Source organism: Epinephelus lanceolatus, chromosome 3, assembly GCF_041903045.1.
Source record: "Epinephelus lanceolatus isolate andai-2023 chromosome 3, ASM4190304v1, whole genome shotgun sequence".
In the NCBI taxonomy this organism is placed as follows: Eukaryota; Metazoa; Chordata; class Actinopteri; order Perciformes; family Serranidae; genus Epinephelus; species Epinephelus lanceolatus.
The window spans coordinates 50,226,163-50,245,744 of NC_135736.1; the positions used below are offsets into that span (position 1 = coordinate 50,226,163).

Below are 19,582 nucleotides of genomic sequence, written 5' to 3' on the forward strand. Positions count from 1 at the left end.
AAAAGAAAAAACAAAGTAAAATTATTTTGAGTTACATGTGGGAATTGTTTGGGTCTAGTGATCAGTAGGAATATCTAGGATGTGATAACGTGCTTTGGTATTTATTGTGCTTTGTGTAATATTAACATGTATTTTGTTTACTATTGATTTTGTACGGCAGCTCTTATGAAGAGAAGTAATGTAGCCTAGGCTATATTTTGTAATCTAACATTCTGGTTTCACAAACTTCAGTTTCCCAGTAAAGTTAAGAAAACAAATTGAATGGTGTCAGACAGTATCCCTCTGTCCAGCCTGACCGCCGGCATTAGTACACTGTGCAATGTGCCATGTGTCCTACATCTCTCTACATCCACCTTGGATCCATGCTTGATCCACCCTTCCAGTGGGATCAGGATAATCCTCATTTTTAGCTTCAAAACTATCCCAATCTCCACCTTAGAATTTTGAAATACCCAATACCAACATTTGATCAGGATTCTGGGTAGGACTGGATTACCTAATCCATATCCCAATTTTACTAGGATCAGGATCACATATCCTGGTTTGAAATACCCAGTTGTGAGATTTAAGCCTATCCAGACCAGTCTGATCCAGATTAAAAGTTTTGAAATACTGGGCCCTGGAGATCATCATGAATGCCCTGATCTCCTCTGGTTTGGATCACTGTCATGCTCTGTAAGTGGGAATAAGCCAGTCATCCTTATCTCACTGGTACAGAACGCTGCTGCTAGACTTCTAACTGGTCCACAGACCACATCACACCAGAGACCAGAGGCCTCAGTACTGTGAAAGCAGTTCATCTTCCCCAGGATATCTCCTCCTCCTCTGCTCTGACTCACCCGTCACATCCAGCGTCTGGATAACTGCTGCTACAGAGCTGGTTATGAACTAGTTCAGTCAACTCTGGGTTTTCCTATCAGCCACCAGCACGTTCATGTGAAAGAGGCGGGGCTGTTAATGATGAGTGACGTCATCAGAACCATGCATGAAGTACTTCATATGATATGAGATGAAACGGTACAGAAAGTGTCTGCAACTGTGAGACAGTAAAATGTCAGTGGGATGTAAACGATACTCTGTGATCTTCTAACGGGAAATGTAGAAACACTGAAAACACCGTGTCATTTATAATAAGGAGAGCTGATTAACAGTGTGTGGATTATTTGACTCATGAAATATGATGTGTTTTTATCCTCGTTCTCATCACACAGGTGTCTCATGTTATTCTGAGCTGCAGTGATGAATCACAGTGTCAAATATCAACACTGTCGCTGCCACTCAAATAAACTTTGCATCAGTTTAAATTAACAGCTGCAGTGAGTTGGTTCAGTTGAGTCAGGCTGACACGCGCCGCTGTGTCGTCACTGTGAGTAAATAATGGACACGAGGGCGGTGGTTACCGTAAAGATGAGAGTGGAGGCGCAGCTGCTCTGACTGCAGGCTGTGCAGCTGTGAAGGAGCAGCTCCCACAGTGTGCTCTTGATGATGCAGGTCTGACGGAGCTGACGCAGAGCTTGATGTTTAATCATTTCACAGCAGTTGGCTTCGAGTTCTCTTCACACTGACCACTTTTAAACCAAATCTTTGTTGGGTTCGATGTTGTAGAGTCGACCTGTTATGGTTGAGACACAGCTGATAGAAATATTATCAATGACTCATCAAATATAAATGTGTCCAACACCTGAGCAGCATCCACACCTTTTTGGAAACCAGGAAGTGAGACGGGAGTCCCTGTGACGTAGCTCACTCCTTTTATACCTGACTTAATTTTCAGCAGTAGTTCAGTCCACGGGGTCTTGGAGGGTCGTCGGTTCAAGTCTGGAGCGTGGACTGGTCGCTGCCGAGGAGACCCTGAGCAAGACACTGAACCCCCAACTGCTGGAGGCGCTGGCCCATGGGCGACCCCCCTGCTCTGACATCTCTTCAGTTAATTCTGTGGATATTCTCATTTATCCAGGTCAATTCCATTCTGGCAACAATTAAATCGTAGGCAACTGGACTTTGATTTTGTCTAGAAGACGTTTCGCCTCTTATCCAAGCGGCTTCATCAGTTCTCAGCGCATCAGTCTGACTAGTCCTCACTAGTCTGACAAACAGTGGAGTAAGACTCAGGTTTTTAACCTCTGTGGAGGTGTACACCCACCACCCTCATAAGACAATACTTCGTTAGTGGAGTTTCACTGGACCATTGTTTGGGTCAGGTGAGTCACACTAGTGAACGACGGTCGTTAGGAGTGGGTGGGGCCACTGGTGAGCAACAGTCGTTAGGCATGATGTGTGGCTACCAGTGAACGACTGTCGTTGTGTTTCTTTGAGCCACATGAGGTTAGTTTCGGGCAGTCTTTGTTGTTCAATCTCTTAGATACAGCAGCAAGGGCCGCATTGTAAATGGGAGATAGGTGGTGTCTCAGGCCACCTCCCCTGTTTAGAGACGGTTTCTCTATTTTAACGTAGATGGATTCTTTCACCCCTCTTTCGAACCATCTGTCCTCTCTGTCCAAGATTTTGGACAGAGGTTAAAAACCTGAGTCTTACTCCACTGTTTGTCAGACTAGTGAGGACTAGTCAGACTGATGCGTTGAGAACTGATGAAGCCGCTTGGATAAGAGGCGAAACGTCTTCTAGACAAAATCAAAGTCCAGTTGCCTACGATTTAATTGTTGCCTCTTCAGTTAATGTTTGGGCCTGTGTGTAGTTTGTAATGTGTCAGTGACACCGGAGTGAACACACTGAATACCTCCTGGAGGAGCAAGAACGTGCGTCTCCTTCTTTTAAAATATGTTCTGGTAGAGATCTGACGTTGATGTAAATCTTTAAAGGTCCACCATTCTCATAGAGAACACATTGCAAAGCACAGATGATCATGTCAGCAGAGATGTTCTCAGCACCAACTGTTAGTTTTAGATTTGAGAGGCTTTGAACACATTTTTTAACAGCTGGAAGTTGTGAATTGAGGCTGTTTTCTGACACAGGACGAGTTTAGAAGTTAAAAAAGAGGAAGCAGATCAAAATATTTTATAAATCAGATTTATTTCATATAAATTAATCTGTTAAAAATAATGTGTCTTCCCATAAACAAAACTCGATACAATATTATTTAGATTTTAAACATGTTGCTGAGTATTGGGATCAAATATGAAGTGGTTTATCACCTTTACTGACTGTACATTCTGTCCCCACAGGAAACTGTCATCGTCTGTTTGATCTAATCAAGTTTTCAATCTGTTCGTCTGAATTCTGTTTGTTTTATTACGATTGAACTTATTACGCTACAATAAGATTTATTAGTATTTTTTATATATTTATATTATATGTAGTAAATAAATACTTGGTGTCTGTGTGCTGCTAACAGTCAGCGTGATAGCTTGTTTATTGTAACAGCTGTTTGTTTGTTTGTTTTTGAGATAGTCATGGCAACAAGAGCGTAGGTTACCGTAAAAATGAGAATAGAGGAGCAGTGCAGTTTAGTGTGTTGCTGCTCTGATCTGCTCCTCAGCTCTGTGGAGATGCTGCGGGTAATGAGCTCCATCTAGTGGACTGACAGCAGAACTACATCAGCTGATCTGCAGCTCCAACATGTTGTGACCACAGCTGCTCAGTCAGCTCTGAGTCACTGTGAGCCACAGGTTTCTCATGGGAAATGTCCTTTGTGCGTCGCAGTTCAGTTCGAGTTTAGTTTTGAAGGTCGGGCCGAAAGATTCTGGTTCTTGTTTTGGTGTCTTCACTGTAACAACAGTCCACACGCTCCACTCCTTTACAACAGACAGAAACACTCTGATCCACATTCAGATCAAAACAAATAACTTCAGACACAGTTTAGGTTGTTTTTTTCACCAGGTCAAAAAGCCAGACGCATTAATAAACATCATATAAACTTCAAATGGCAAAACAGAGTGAACCAGATAGTAAACAATAAACAAATCCAAATAGACACCCTGCAACATGACAACAACATAATCTAGTAGAAACGTCTCCCGCACACTGTCTGACCTCCAAAAATAATCATCTTCCGCAACATTTTGGTGACTAGACCTTCGTCAGGCCTAACGTCATGTGGCCGTATGATATCCCATGTTGAGGCTGCAGCTCAGCTGATGTAGTTCTGCTGTCAGTCCACTAGATGGCGCTCACCACCCACCTTGGTCTAGTCACTGAAACGTTGCAGCAGCTTTAAAATCGTTGTTTTTGCAAGTTAGACGGAGTGCTGGAGTCTTTTCTACTGGTTTTATTCTTCTCATCCTTCTCCTGCGCGCCTGTTTGAGTATAGATGTGCGAAGTATTCCTTCATTTTGAAAAAAATAATCTAAACAAAATGTTGACGGACACGAGGATCATACGGTCCAAACAACACCTTCTCGTCCCAGGTCGTCACATATCGCTGCTTTGTCAGTGCACTGTCACGTCTACATATCACATGCGAGGTTTCATCTTGCATCTGTGGTTTATGTTCTCAGATGCTGCAACCAGCGCTGTGACGCCAACAACAGCACGTGGTTAAATTTAGAAAAAATCCTCATGGTTTGGCTGTGCGTTCAAACAGGAAGTGAACAGCATGCTCCCGGATGAAAGTCCGAGGGTTTGTTGGACTCAGGACCAGCTGAGTGTCACGTGACACCATCAGCCGGCTTGAGTTGAGCTCAGACCGGCCAGTTCACACCGCTAACACTTTGTTCTGTAACGTTATAAAACGGTTTCATCTCCTCGCTGATCGTTTGGTCTGAACTGGACTTCAGGCGGCGTTCAGCTCAGGAATGCAGCGACAGCGACAAAGCTAAGTGTCAGGAAATAGAGGAAGAGGACGAGACTGTGTCTGAAACTGGCGGCAATGTCAGGTGTGATGATGAACGTGTGAGCTCTGACAGTGTGTGTGTGTGTGTGTGTGTGTGTGTTGAAGCCCAGATCAGCGGCAGAGACCAGACTCTCCTGGACCTGAGCCCAGCTGTGTGTCCATGGATCCACCTTCACGGTTTAAAGGACAACTTCCTTCAGAGACTCAGTGAGTCAACAACAGAAAGCAGCCGTGCAAACTGATAAACGTGTCGTTTGTCGTGTCAAAATATGAAAAGTGGAACAGCTGGAGCTGGTCGCGGTTGAAAATTTTTTTAGCAGGATCTCCCAGTCAGCGGCATTAATCTTGTGAATGGCGGCGTTCATCAGCCCGTCAGCGGGCGTGCCAGCTCCTGCCGCCACTTCTAGAAACTAAAGGCCAAGAATAAGTCGCCAGTTTTTCAAATTGTCTCTCAGTGGCAACTGTTAAAATCAACCGTCAACCTTAAAATGTCACCACAATCAAGTTTTTGTTTGTGTCCGTTAATATTTTGACATGTCACACCCTCTGTTGTTATCCACAGAGTTCAGCAGCAAAGCTCAGAGGTTCCCGGAGGCGGTGGTCAGTCTGTCCAGCAGACAGACATGAGCTCCATATTTAAGGTGTGTAAACGCCCAGCAGCGACTTTAACTTCAGCTTCACACGAAGTCAGAAAAAGTTTAAAATGTTGTTTTCTTCCTTTTTACAGTGTCTCAGGGAAAACATCGACACCTTAGTGGAGGACGAGCTGAAGAAGTTCCAGAAGGTTCTGAGTCCAGATTACTTTGAGTTCTCAGGGAGACAAAAGGAGGATGAGGAGGTGGTGGATGATGAAGAGGAAGAGCAGATGAGGAGCAACAGAGAGGCATTTCTGAAGATCACACTGCACTTCCTGAGGAGAATGAAGCAGGAGGAGCTGGCCGACCGTCTGCAGAGCAGTAAGAGGATTTCTCACATACGAACCCAACGCTGAGTAAAATATCAATAAAAACATGTTTGACCTATTTTCAAGTAAATAAAGTTAAAAATCAGATATTTAATGTTCAAACTGATAAACTTTATTGTTCTCTGTAAATCTGCAGCAGGTTGTAATAAAGCTGTGACAGGATCCTGTTTCCTGTCACTGTGTGACATCATCACCTCAGTCAGTGTTTGGGAACTGAGGACACTAACTGTTGAAGTTCATCTGACTTCAGTGTCTCAACAGTCCCATGATGCACCTCTCCGGGGTCGACGCTTCATCATGTCCCACACATGTCCAGTGGGAGACAGGTGTGGACTGCAGGCAGGTCAGTCTGGTACCTGCACTCTGTCACTACGGAGACACGCTGTTGGAACACGTCACAACATGTCTCGATGTCTCGCTGGAAGAAGACGGGACGTCCCTGAAAGAGACGGCGTCTGGATGGCAGCATATGTTGCTCCAAAACCTGGATGGACCTTTCAGCATTCATGGAGCCTTCACAGACAGGAAGTTACCCATGATGCACCTCTCCATCCCATCACAGACAGGAAGTTACCCATGATGCACCTCTCCATCCCATCACAGACAGGAAGTTACCCATGATGCACCTCCACCCATCACAGACAGGAAGTTACCCATGATGCACCTCCACCCATCACAGACAGGAAGTTACCCATGATGCACCTCCACCCATCACAGACAGGAAGTTACACATGATGCACCTCCATCCATCACAGACAGGAAGTTACCCATGATGCACCTCCACCCATCACAGACAGGAAGTTACCCATGATGCACCTCCATCCATCACAGACAGGAAGTTACCCATGATGCACCTCCACCCATCACAGACAGGAAGTTACCCATGATGCACCGCCACCCATCACAGGCAGGAAGTTACCCATGATGCACCTCCATCCATCACAGGCAGGAAGTTACCCATGATGCACCTCCATCCATCACAGACGCTGGTAACAATCTGGATGGTCCCAGAGGACAGGACGTCCATTTGCTGGTCAGAGTCCGTCTCACATGAGCTCGGGCTCAGAAGTGGGCGGAGCCTGGTAGAGTCTGAACTGTCATTGGTAGTTGCAGCGATGTGTTTACTGACAGTGGTTTCCCAAAGTGTTCCTGAGCTCATCATGTTGGTTTGTAATGCAGAGCAGTGTGAGGGGTCAAAGGTCACGGACATTCAGTGTTGGTTTTCAGCTTTGTCCTTTTTGTGCAGAGATTTCTTTTTAGCTGTGAGTTGAGAAACGTTCTTAAACCGTTGGACTGTTTGCCTACACATTTTTTTTCACACGACTGAGCCTTTTGATGATGCCCCTTTGTACCCAGTCATGATACTTTAATCTGTTAACAGTTCACCTGTCTACCTGCTGATTGTTCCAAACAGCTGTTTTGAGCATTCAACAACTTGTTCCTGTTCAAACTTTACTAGAACCTGCTGCAGCATCAAATTCAGAATGAGTGTCGATTTACAAGAACAATAAAGTTCATCAGTTTGAACATTAAATATCTTTGGAGTGGATTCAGTTGACTAATGGTCAAAAAGAATTTGCACATCATTGGATTCTGTTTTTATTTATGCTTTACAAAGTGTCCCAACATTTTATGGCACCCACTGTGGCTCCACTCAACTTATATTTAAATGTTATTATTTGTGTGAAGGGAGACTGTTTTTACCATGCACATGACAGTAAACTTCTTGAATCTTTTTTGGAATTGTGGTTGTACAACGTTTCTCATACTAACACTGATATCCTCTCACTGAGTTGTTGTGTTTCCTTCAGGAACTCCCGCTGCAGTTTGTCAGCGTCAGCTCAAGTCCAACCTGCAGAAGAAGTTCCAGTGTGTGTTTGAGGGGATCGCTAAAGCAGGAAACCCGACCAATCAGATCTGCACAGAGCTCTACATCACAGAGGGAGGGACCACAGAGGTCAGTGATGAACATGAGGTCAGACAGATTGAAACAGCATCCAGGAAACCACACAGACCAGAAACAACCATCAGACAAGAAGACGTCTTTAAAGTCTCACCTGGAAGAGACAAACCAATCAGAACAGTGATGACAAAGGGAGTGGCTGGCATTGGGAAAACAGTCTTAACACAGAAGTTCACTCTGGACTGGGCTGAAGACAAAGCCAACCAGGACATACAGTTCACATTTCCATTCACTTTCAGAGAGCTGAATGTGCTGAAAGAGAAAAAGTACAGCTTGGTGGAACTTGTTCATCACTTCTTTACTGAAACCAAAGAAGCAGGAATCTGCAGGTTTGAAGAGTTCCAGGTTGTGTTCATCTTTGACGGTCTGGATGAGTGTCGACTTCCTCTGGACTTCCACAACAATGAGATCCTGACTGATGTTACAGAGTCCACCTCAGTGGATGTGCTGCTGACAAACCTCATCAGGGGGAAACTGCTTCCCTCTGCTCGCCTCTGGATAACCACACGACCTGCAGCAGCCAATCAGATCCCTCCTGACTGTGTTGACATGGTGACAGAGGTCAGAGGGTTCACTGACCCACAGAAGGAGGAGTACTTCAGGAAGAGATTCAGAGATGAGGAGCAGGCCAGCAGAATCATCTCCCACATCAAGACATCACGAAGCCTCCACATCATGTGCCACATCCCAGTCTTCTGCTGGATCACTGCTACAGTTCTGGAGGATGTGATGAAGAGCAGAGAGGAAGGAGAGCTGCCCAAGACCCTGACTGAGATGTACATCCACTTCCTGGTGGTTCAGACCAAAGTGAAGAACATCAAGTATGATGGAGGAGCTGAGACAGATCATCACTGGAATAAAAGGAGCAGGGAAATGACTGAGTCTCTGGGAAAACTGGCTTTTGATAAGCTGCAGAAAGGCAACCTGATCTTCTATGAATCAGACCTGACAGAGTGTGGCATCGATATCAGAGCAGCCTCAGTGTACTCAGGAGTGTTCACACAGATCTTTAAAGAGGAGAGAGGACTGTACCAGGACAAGGTGTTCTGCTTCGTCCATCTGAGTGTTCAGGAGTTTCTGGCTGCTCTTCATGTCCATCTGACCTTCATCAACTCTGGAGTCAACCTGATGGAAGAAGAAAAACCAGTATCCTGGTGGTCTGAAATGTTCGGAGGAAAATCAACACGTTTCTACAAGAGTGCTGTGGACAAGGCCTTACAGAGTCCAAATGGACACCTGGACCTGTTCCTCCGCTTCCTCCTGGGTCTCTCACTGCAGACCAATAAGACCCTCCTATGGAAAAAGAAAAGAAGCTCACGAACCAATCACAAAACAATCAAGTACATCAAGAAGAAGATCAGTGAGGATCTGTCTACAGAGAAAAGCATCAGTCTGTTCCAATGTCTGAATGAACTGAATGATTATTCTCTTGTGTCAGAGATCTATTTCCACATGGCAATGGGATGTCACTCCACAGCTGAACTGTGTCTTGTTCAGTGCAAAGCTCTGTGCTTTGTCTTATTGTCCTCAGAAAAAGATCTGGACGTGTTTGACCTGAAGAAATATTCTGCCTCAGAGGACGCTCTTCTAGGGCTGCTGCCAGTGGTCAGAGCCTCCAACAAAGCTCTGTAAGTACTCAGATAACTGCAGATACTGACTGTATATCATGTGTAGGGCTGTTTCCAGCTGTAAACGTGGTAGTCAACTGATAGCCACAGGATTTGGTCAACAAATTGATCAAATTATTAATTGAAAAATCTTTAAAATGTCTAATCAGGTCCATTGTACCTTCACAAATTAATGCAGCTATGAAATAAAACAGATTGATTCATCGACTCAATAAATGTAATCATGAAAATGTGATGTGTTTTACATCGTCGATGACAGAAACAGTGTTTGTCTTTCTAACTAACTCTCCTTCAGGCTGAATGGCTGTAACCTGTCCCAGAGAAGCTGTGAAGCTCTGTCCTCAGTCCTCAGCTCCCCGTCCTCTCGTCTCAGAGAGCTGGACCTGAGTAACAACAACCTGCAGGATTCAGGAGTGAAGCTGCTCTCTGCTGGACTGAAAAGTCCTCACTGTCAACTGGAAACTCTCAGGTAAAGATTCATCCTCTTAAACTATTTAAATGTTACGTGATGTTTGAATTGACATTCGTCAGGTTGATGTGTATGTAATGTACTTAACTGTAGGATGTAAGATTCTACTCAAAAACACTCTCGTTCCAATTTTGCAGAGATATTTTCTGGGACTGACTGAGAAGTAATTTCATAATTTAGTATAATTTTGCAGCAAAGGATACAGTCAGCAGTCACTAAAGCTGCTTTATCAATACTTTGACATTTAAACGTGGATAAAATGGTTGTGTGTAATATGGAAGGTGTTGCTCAAACTGACCAACCAACAAAGAAATATCACATGACCTTGAACTATGGCTCATCTGTAGGGATCGTTGAAACGTCTTTCAGCTCATTTTGTTCTTATAACCCACAACTTTAGTTTTTGATTGAGTCTCACCATTCTCATCAATGTTTTCTCAGCAGCAGCAGCAGGCAGCTGTTTTCAAAATAAATAATGCAACATTTAGCTCCAGTGATTTGTTTGACTTGATGTTACACTTCCTGTCGACTGCCTTGAGTGACCATGAGATGATGTTGCTACCATTGAGACACATCTTCAGCTGTGTTTCTCAGCATCTCTGGGTATTTTGGCATTTTCTTCCAAGACAGAAGGCAGGTTGACCGCAGGCTGATCAGACCTAGACTAGACTAGACTAGACTTACTTTATTCATCCCAGAGGGAAATTTGTTTCCACTAACTGTACATTTACAGAGATCGATCACGGATATCACAAAACATCACAGAAACATTACATGGTCATTTACAGGGGTGGACACTTTTAGTCAACGAGATCTTTTGTTCAGTGCAGCTATGGCTGCTGGGATCTGGCTCTTCCCAAGTCGAGCTTTCCTGAATTTGAAAGTTCGGTACCTGCGCCCTGAGGGTAATGGCATGAGGTATTGGTTGAGTGGGTGTGTGGTGTCCCGTTCTATTGATTTTGCAAAGCGTGTAATAGCCCTGTTATTTAACTCTGTGAGGTTGGGTGTGGGAAGACCAATGATTTTGGAAGCGGTGTTTGTGATGCGTGTCAGTTTGGCCCGATTGGTGACAGAAAGCATGGTGAAGAAACATGTGGAACAGTACAGACAGATTGGTTGGATGATGCTTTGGTACAGAAGTAGCAGTAGATGCGGGGCGACATAGAGTCCTTTGAGTTTTCGGATAGCTGACAGTCTTTGTTGGCTCCTTTTTTGTATGTCTCTGGTGTGCTGATCAAAATTGAGTTTATTGTGCAGAGTTACGCCCAGGTATTTAAAACTGTCCACTGTTTCCACTGTTTGTCAATGATGGTGGGGTACTGAGGTGGGGGGGGGGTGATCATTATTTCTTTGGCCTGGGTGTGTGTAGATGTTTACTTGACAATTCAGACAGTATCCCTTTTTTCAGCCACAGCCAGTGACTACTCCTTTCCGCAGCATTGGCGAGTGCTTTGATTGTCTTCCTATCAGAGCATGTGAGCAGAGCGGAGCGGGTGAAAATTTCCGTTCCTCGCTCGCAGACCTGTCACTTTGCGCCGCTCGTCCGCTCCGCTTGGTTCTGCGCATTCTTCGCTCCGCTCCGCTCCATCATAAATTTTATCCCGCTCCACTCGCTCACCACTTCACTCAAAAAAACTGCATCGTACTACCCTAACCTGTAATCTTCTATTCACAAATAAAACGGGTCTGCCCATTTTTCCGACAGCCCATTGTTCCGACCATATTAAACTCATTGTCCCGTTGTTCCGAAATCATCATGATGCCCTGTGGTTAAGGTCTGGTTAGGTTTAGGCACAAAAACCACTTGTTTGTATCTGGTGCCAGATGATCTTATCCCTACTGTCTGTACTGATGTGCAGACAAATTTGTTGCACCTGCCGCCTGTCCCCATGCATTAGGCTTGATTCCTTTTCCCCATGCCACATTTATTAGATTCCATTAGCATTTCAGGACACCAGGACTGTTTTTATAATGTCTGTATGCAATGGCATTGGGGCTGTTTTCCACCTTGTTCTATGTAGGAGACCCTGTGAACGGTGATTGACTCATGCCTCTGGTTGTTGGATTAGGTCCTCAGGTGCTCCTGAAGTCCCCATAAACCGCATTGTGGTAAAGTACCCTAGAACTTGTATGTAACCTGTACAGACATGTTTCTGGCTGCTTGTGGCTCGAGAGGTAGAGCAGATAGTCCACAAATTGATCAGCAGATCAGCAGTTTGATTCCTGGCTCTTCCAGTCCGTATGTCAAAGACAAAGATACTGAACTCCAAATTCCTCCTGATGTCTGTACCATGTGAAAGTTTAACTGAGAAGCAGGTGGCACCTGCTATGGTAGCCTCGGCCACCAGTATATGAATGTGAGAAAATGGCTGAATGAGGCATGTAGTGTAAAGGCACCATTAGTGGTCGAAAAATTAGAAGGGTGCAATACAAATTCAAGTCCATTTATCATTGCAGCTGATGGGATATTTTAAATGGCGGGTTTCTGCATTAGGTTCTTGTCAAGCAAGTGTGACGATTCTGTATTGACCAATCGATGGTCTACATTGATTCCAGCCCCACCTTTTAATGTCAGATTGGTACGCCAGCTACCTCAACAAAGGGGTGACACAACCATCCAAATCTTTAGACAATGGACAGAAAAATAACCTTTCAAATGTGTAACAAACTGAACCGGACTCAACAAGGCTTTAATCTAAGAATCGTCTTGATGAAGAGGCGTTTGATGAACTTGTCAGGGTCTCTGTAAAAGCCTGTCCTCACCTGTTCTTTCTTCTTATGTAGCTTTGTCAGACATTCTGCTCCTTCCTTCGCTGTTTTCTCAGCTGTCCTCTTTCTTAACAAGTCTTTTGATTTCCTGTTGCCTCCTGGACCTGGACTGAACTGATGGTTCCTTCTGTTCTTTGGCCAACGTCCCAAATCTACCCACCCCACAGCTGTATGTGGTGTTCCCCATCTGCTCCAGCTTTCTATGTAAACATGCCTTCTGTCCTTCAATAAGACTTTGGTCTATTTTTAGGGTCTTTCTTTGCTCGGGCAGAATTTAGGCCACAACATTTGAGGCTTTTGTCTTGCTAGTTTCAGTCAGTCTGAGCTGCTCTGCTCTGACTTCTGTTACATTTACAGTTGGATTTAAGCTCCTCCCCCTTGTATACAAAGCCCTACATGGGCTGGGACTGAGCTACATCACTAATTAACTAATGACATCAGAGAAGCTGCTTGCTGAATATTTTCATCTGTTTACTTTAGTGTTTAACTCGCTCTGACTCTCCTCTAACACTCCTTCTTTTTACGCTTTTACTTTCTGTTTATGCTTCAGGCTGCTGCAACTCTTTTAAAATCTTATTTGGTGTTATGATTTATAGTTTTACAACTCTGTGTGGATTAATCCACGTTTTAAACAGTTTTAAATGTCCTTTCATATTGGATGGCCTTGTTTTTCTGTTTGATGTTCATTATGTCTATTTTCATGTGCAGCACTCAGTGCTTATAATGTCTGTATTGTAAAACATTTTTCGCTGCATTTCATGTATAAAAGGTGCTGTATAAATATATATTATATATTATTATTAATGATTATAGATTAAAATAAATGGAATTATATATGTGTGTGTGTGTGTGTATGTGTGTGTGTGTGTGTGTGTGTGTGTGTGTGTGTGCCTCCAGTTTGTCAGGCTGTCTGATCACAGAGGAAGGCTGTACCTCTCTGGCCTCAGCTCTGAGATCCAACCCCTCCCATCTGAGAGAGCTGGACCTGAGCTACAACCATCCAGGAGACTCAGGAGTGAAGCTGCTGATGGATGGACTGAAGGATCCACACTGGAGACTGGACACTCTCAGGTACGAGCAGACAACAAGAGCTAAATACTTTGAGGCCGTCTCTTTTATGTTGAGGTTAAGTATATCTTTGGCTTTAGTAACTCATCATGATCAATATGAAGAAGCCTCTGAAGGTTCATTTTGACTCCTCCAGGTTGGAACATTGTGGAGAGCAGTGGCTGAAACCTGGTCTGAGGAAGTGTGAGTGTGTGTTCACTTTGATTCATGAAGCACGGCAGCACATCTTCAAGTTCACTAAACAAAAATTTAAACGCAACACTTTTGTTTTTGCTCCCATTTTTTAACAGACTTAAGTAGAAGATTGTTTTATGCACTCAGTGGATATTTTCCTCTCGAACTTTGGTCACAAATCTGTTAAAGTGAGCAATTCTCCTTTTCTAAGATAATCCATGCACCTGACAGGTGTGGTTGATTGAGCAGCATCAGCACTACACAGGTGTGTGTTGTGATGGTCACTATAAAAGGACACTGTGAAATGCAACGTATGATCTTTAAGAAGACATTTAGTAGGATTTCACATGACGAGCGTTGCAGAAATGAATTCTTTGATCACAGATGCCTCAAAGAATCAGTTTGATCTGGTGCGACACTATTTGCCTCCTGCAGTGCGACACGTCTCCTTCACAGAGTTGATCAGGATGTTGATTGTTGGCCCGCTCCTCTACAGCGGCTGCGTGAAGCTGCAGGATATCAGCAGGAAGGGGAACACACTGTCATCCATGCCAATCCAGAGCATCCCAAACACGCTCAGTGGGTGACGTCTGGTGAGTCTGCAGGTCGTGCAGCAACTAGATGTTTTCACCTTCCTGCAACACGGGGCCGTGCATCATCATCATGCTGCAACATGAGGTCATGGTGGCAGATAGATGGCATGATGATGATGGCTCTCAGGATGTCGTCACAGCGTCTCTTTGCATTCAAACTGCTCATCAGTAAAATATACCAAAGTTTGTTGTCTGTAGTTTATGTCAGACCGTATCATAACCCTGCTCGCCTACACGACACCATGCACACTCTAGACTGCCAGGTGCCATCGAAGGTGAGGACCTGCCCACTACAGTCAGGTACTACGATGAGCTGCTGTCAGGTCAGGACCCTGGTGAGGACGAGGAGTGTGCAGATGTTCTTCCCTGAAACGGTTTGTGACCATTTGTACATACATTTTTCAGTTGTGCGAACCGATTCCGGCATCACCTGTTTGGGTGGCTGCTCTCAGACGATCTTGCAGGTGGAGACGCTGGAGGTCCTGAGCAGGTGTGGTTACATGTGGTCTGCGGTTGTGAGGTCGGTTGGATGTATTGCCAAATTCACAGAAACAACAATGGAGACGTCTTATGGAAGTAAAATGAACATTCAGGTCACAGGAAACGGCTCCGCCGGACGTTCCTGCAGTCAGCAACATGCTCTGTCTGTGTCACTGTGATGTCATCAAATGTCACATTTCACAGTGTCCTTTTATTGTGACCATCCCAACACACACCTGTGTGGTACTGATGCTGCTCAGTCAGCCACATCTGTCAGGTGCATGGATTGTCTTGGAAAAGGAGAAGTGCTCACTGACACAGAAATGAACAAGTTTGTGACAGAAATTCGAGTAAAATGAATCTTTTTAACGCATTAAAAAGTCTGAAATCTTAAACCTGTGAAAAATGGGAGCAAAAACAAAAGTACATTACATTAGTGCTGGGCGATAGGACAAAAAATCATACGTCGGTGTTTACAGGCTGACTGGCGATACACGATCTCCAGTTGTAAGTCAAAGCCACATTTTAAATGTCACAAGCAGTTTTATTAAAACAGACTGTGATCAAAATAAAATACAAAGACTGTTAGTATGTATTTTTACATCTTGACTGACCAGTGGATACATGACATCTGTCATGGTGTCAGAAGAGCTAGAGGGACAAGTTAGACTCATTTTAGTTGGACCAAGGCCAAGTTAAATTTGGCAAAGCACCAATTAGGTAACAGCACACGTGCTACCATCCTAGTATATATACTGTGTCTCTCTCTGTTCACTCCATCACATAAGCTTCTGCATGTAGCCATGTTGATCTGAGCTCGTAATGAACGTGCATTAAGAAAGAACTCAGTGATCGGCCTCATCCTTGAATTCTCCACATCACCACAGAAACACCTACTGTCAAAGACTGTTTGAAAATATACAGCTGCACGACAGTTACACCTCCAGAACACTAGTCAGCGGCAGGATTTCTGTGAAGTGCTGTAAAGTTTGGTTGATTCAAAACACACACTAAACACACACTTTATCTGGACACATTTTCCCCACAAATACAACATGCTAACGTTATTAGCACAAGCCTATGGCATTTTACATTGTATAAATTAGCTTAGCGGTTAGCAATCTTTTCCTCTTCTCATATAAAACCAGGGACAACAGCAACATTTAACAAAGGTAACGGCACATAATTCAGCTCCATTACAACTCACAAGGTTCACTGACAAAACAACTGTCTTATACTAAACACGTTTTCCAAACAAATACAACATGCTAACGTTATTAGCACAAGCCTATGGCATTTACATTGTATAAATTAGCCTAGCAGCTAGCAGAGATTTCCTCTGCTCATATTTCAGCCAGAATAAATCACACACAGTGTGTGGAGGCTTTATTTCTGGGGAGGTGCACGTCAGGCTGCGGCTCTAAAAAGTGTTGATGGAGAACTTGTGAGTGAGTGAGTGGGCGGAGCTGTGCGGAGAGATGCATGCTGGTATGCGTCACGTAACACAACTTGACCCTATATTGATATAAACGGTTTCTAAATTTATATTTTGCTTGAAAATATATCGCTATATCGTCGTCACATCGCCCGGCCCTATTTTATATCAAATCTTTGTTCATTGTAGTTTGAACCAGCAGCTTGTGTGTCTGCATTCAGTTTCTCAGTTTGAAAGATCCAATAAGATGAGTCATTGTGAAGTTTGCTAATAAAGCAACAAATAAACCTGTCAGGTGTGTGAGATGATGAACTGCTGCTGCTTTGTGTCTTGTTCTCTCCATCAGATGCCTGTGAACTCACAGTGGACATGAACACAGTAAACACACACCTCAAACTGTCCGACAACAACAGGACGGTGACACTGGTGACGGAGAAGCAGCCTTATCCTGATCATCCAGAGAGATTCGAGCACTGGGCTCAGCTGCTGTGCAGAACTGGTCTGACTGGTCGCTGTTACTGGGAGGTGGAGTGGAGAGGAGTTGCGTACGTATCAGTGAGTTACAGAAGAATCCGGAAGAAAGGGTTAAATTCAGACTGCTGGTTTGGAGGGAACGATCACACAAAGAACAGACCTTCCTACTCCACACCCCTCCCCCTCCCCCTGTCTCTCTGGTAGGGTCGCAGTGTATGTGGACTGTCCTGCTGGCACTCTGTCCTTCTACAAAGTCTCTTCTGGCACATTGATCCACCTCCACACCATCAACACCACCTTCACTGAGCCTCTGTATCCCGGCTGTGGTTTTGGAGTCGACTGGGACGATCCCTCTGTGTGTTTTTGTTCACTGTAGGAGGTGGAGTCTCCTCCTGTGTAACAGAGGAGGGATCCGTCTTCTGGGACAGAGACAGGAAATAATCATGCGCACAGAATACATACATGAGGACACTATATTTTTATGCCTCTGTGCCAGCGACACCTAAGGCTGTAGGTGTTATGTTTTCAGGTTGTTGTCTCGTCCTTGGGAAGGCAGTATCACAAGGACATCTCTCCCCAAATTTGGCACAAACGTCCACTTGGACTAAAGCATGAACTGATGAAAAATTAGTGGTCAAAGGCCAAGGTTGTTGTGACCTTGCGTTCATCTCATTCTTGTGAACTTGGAATCTCAAGAAGGCCTTGAGGGAATTTCCTCAAATTTGGCACAAACGTCCACTTGTGGTCAAACATCAGAACATCACAGAACATTTTTGGCCACAACTCAAGAATTCATGTGACAAAATTTCACACTAATATCTAAAAGCGACATTTTATATCCAAAAGGTCAAAGGTCAACTTCACTGTGACATTATCATGTTTTCGGTCCATCATGAATTACTATAACTCCGGACCGGACGGTGATGTAGGTGCATTTTATAAACATTTAAAGATCTAGTCACACTGAAGTGTATGTTGTGCTCAGAGCTGTCACAGTGAAATTTAAGGTGTGCTGATGGATTCACGTCATCAACTCATGCATTGAGTAACATTACAAGTTAACGTTCCACCTTAAAAGTTGCCGGCAGTCGGCCCAGTGAATGAAGTTATTTTTTTCTCTTTCATTTTATAGTTGTAGTTTACTGATGTATGAACAGAGGTTACATAAAACCAGAGTGAGCGTCCTCTACTGACCAATCAGACTGCAGGGTTTCTAGCTCCACCTTTTAGTACCAGATCTGTGTGCTAGGTACCCCAACAGAGGGGGGACCAAACATGGGGACGCTAAGGAACGCTTCTGTTGGGACCATCCACAACTTTACACTGTGGAAATGGAGACATAACTGTTCTAATGTGAACCGACCTGAAGCGAACACCATTTCTATAGAAGCGCAGTATTTGGTCTTTCTGTGTAAAAAAGAAACAGCAGTCAGAGTCAGACAAATAAAATGAGTATCTTCCAAAGTTCAGTCATTTAACACACTGAGGAAACTTTGTACTAAAAACACTTTGTCTTGTTCCCCATGTGATTTGTCTCAGACTGCTGAAGCCTCATATCCACTTCACCTGAACTTTCAAAGTTATTTCTGTATTTTAAATCTTGTTTTTATAACTCGTGTCACTTAATTTTACTGCAAGCAAACCTTTTACCATCTAAGTAATTTAAAAGGTGATATAATTAAAAATAAAAACTCTCTGCACAGTGGCTTCAGTTTTATTTTAAACCTGGCTGTGTTTGAATCAGAGTCTGAATGAGACAAGTTCAAAAAGTAAAAGGCAAGAACACAGAGGACAAACTGAGACGCCTCCAGCTGCTCAACACCAGTAACCAATCAGAGTGAGTGGGTTTTTTTCAACAAGGTATTTATATTGATAATTCAATAACGATGCGCAGAGCATCAACAAACAAACAGAACCAGCAAGAACAAACAGAGAAAGACAGACCAGCCAAAGGAAATCCAACAGACAATAACCAAAAATAAAGGACAGACATTACAAATTTTCAGCCTCCATATTTGCAACAAAAGTTAAAAATGGTAGTTTTGGATACGACCAGATCATGTGACATGACGTGGCTAAAGACTGTTTACACCTGCCACACGTAGGATCAGTATCACTGTTAATCTTAGCCGACCGAGCTCTGGACCAGTGGAGTCAGTGTCCAGTCTTAAACTGAACAACAACGTGTCTCAGACAAATACAAGATGAATTCATTTTTTGAATAACTTCATGCCACACCTCGTCCAGTATCCTCGTGCAGCTCCTCCTGGAGGACCCCGAGGTGTTCCCAGACCAGATGAGATCTATAATCCCTCCAGTGTGTTCTGGGTCTGCCCCGGGGCCTCCTACCAGCTGGACCAGGAGGATCCTGATCAGATACTGAACCACCTCAACATGAAGGAGCAGCGGCTCTACTCCGAGCTCCCTCCAGATGTCTGACTCCTCCCCCTATCTCTAAGGCTGAGCCCAGACACCCTACAGAGGAAACTCATTTCGGTCACTACCCAGAGCTCATAACCATAGGTGAGGTTTGGGACGTAGATGGAGCAGGAAGTTGAAAGCCTCGCCTTCCAGCTCAGCTCCCTCTTCACCACAACGGACCTCCTACAAGAATCGCCACCTTAACGTGGTGGAGGGGTTTGGGTATCCCTGTGAACCTGGAAGCTGTGTTGTCCTGGGCTAATAGCCCCTGGTAGGGTCTCCCAAGGCAAAGTAGACTAAGAGCGATTCAGAGACCTTGAAGACTCAGACTTTTCAGGATGTCAGCACCTGACCC

At 44.2% G+C, this 19,582-nt stretch overlaps 1 pseudogene across 1 annotated transcript; it reads left to right on the forward strand.

The window, feature by feature from the left end:
• The first annotated feature begins 4,680 nt into the window (after window positions 1-4,680).
• On the forward strand, window positions 4,681-18,463 carry LOC117255901 (protein NLRC3-like; annotated as a pseudogene). The gene is made up of 8 exons (XR_013490825.1): window positions 4,681-4,996; window positions 5,352-5,430; window positions 5,517-5,745; window positions 7,565-9,344; window positions 9,640-9,813; window positions 13,480-13,653; window positions 13,787-13,833; window positions 16,679-18,463. The product of XR_013490825.1 is annotated as a protein NLRC3-like (transcript).
• Window positions 18,464-19,582: the final 1,119 nt, after the last annotated feature.